The sequence below is a fragment of the Sinocyclocheilus rhinocerous genome, unplaced genomic scaffold (assembly GCF_001515625.1).
Source record: "Sinocyclocheilus rhinocerous isolate Xijiao unplaced genomic scaffold, SAMN03320098_v1.1 scaffold1485, whole genome shotgun sequence".
Lineage (NCBI taxonomy): Eukaryota > Metazoa > Chordata > Actinopteri > Cypriniformes > Cyprinidae > Sinocyclocheilus > Sinocyclocheilus rhinocerous.
Window position 1 is genome coordinate 376960 of NW_015628698.1, and position 1119 is coordinate 378078.

The following is a 1119-nucleotide window of genomic DNA, read 5'->3' on the forward strand; positions in this document are numbered from 1 at the left end:
GTGTTGCCAGATTGGATGGACGATTTCCAGCCCAAAAGCTCACCAAAACCCACCCACTCCAACAAAAAATGAAATCAGTCCAATAGATGGGCGAGACGTCATGGGCAGGTGACATTGCGACCAGGAAGCTATAAAAGCACGTGCGGTGGAACCGGCGTACACATGGCGACCTCTTAGGTCTGGGAGAAAGTGTTTCAATGCTAGAGAAACAGCCAGCATCTCCAGGCAGTTGAAGTGCCACGTGAGATGGCGGCCGCTCCACAGACTGCGGGCTGAGCGGCCACTCATGAACGCTCCTCAACCGGTGAGGGACGCGTCCGTCACTAGCATTACGCGGCCACAAGGAGCTCCCAGCACCAGGCCCTGAGACAAGAACCAAGCTTACTTTACATGTCTAAGGCACGTAGGCATCGCCGCGTGACCTTGAGCATGCGGAGCGGGTTTCCCCTCAGGGAGAATCCCTTGGTCTTGAGACACCACTGTAGGGGTCTCATGTACAGCAGGCCAAAAGGTATCACGTTGGACGCAGCTCCTATCAGACCCAGCAGTTTCTGGAACTGCTGACAGTGAGTGACCGGCCTTCTCTCACTCTCGCAAATGCAGTGAGGATCGACTCAAACCGAGCAGGAGACAGACGTGCCTGTATCCTGGTCGAATCCCACACCACACCCAGATGACCGGAGAAAGCACACTTTTCTTGGCGTTAAGTCTAAACACCAGCTCTTACAAGTCAGCGTGAACGACATCTCGATGCCGAACCACCATCTGCTCAGATTGAGCTAATATCAACCAATCATCGATGTGGTTGAGTATGTGGATGCCCTGGAGTCACAGAGGAGCCAGAGCAGCATCCACACACCTCGCCTCTTAGTACCGCTACGTTTCCGGGCGGTGACTGAGAGTAGCGCTCGCCAAAGACCGCTCCGCCCTGAAGCACCGTAGGTGGCAGGGTTGGCAGACCGATCTCCTGAGTGCACTGAGGAGAGACGGCCACCGTATAATGAGGTGTACACCGCTCTTCCCCAGAGGAGGCCGGCCCTCAGAAGTCCTGGGCCTTAGGCGTCAGGGCGTTTTAGCTGAAGACTATCCAGTGGGAATGACGGTCCGCAGATCCGCCTT

At 55.7% G+C, this 1119-nt stretch overlaps 1 protein-coding gene across 11 annotated transcripts in view; it reads right to left on the reverse strand.

Annotated features, from left to right (window-relative positions):
• Window positions 1–1119, reverse strand: part of LOC107738309 (leucine-rich repeat flightless-interacting protein 2-like) — a 46761-nt gene that overhangs the window by 38243 nt on the left and 7399 nt on the right. The window lies entirely within an intron of this gene.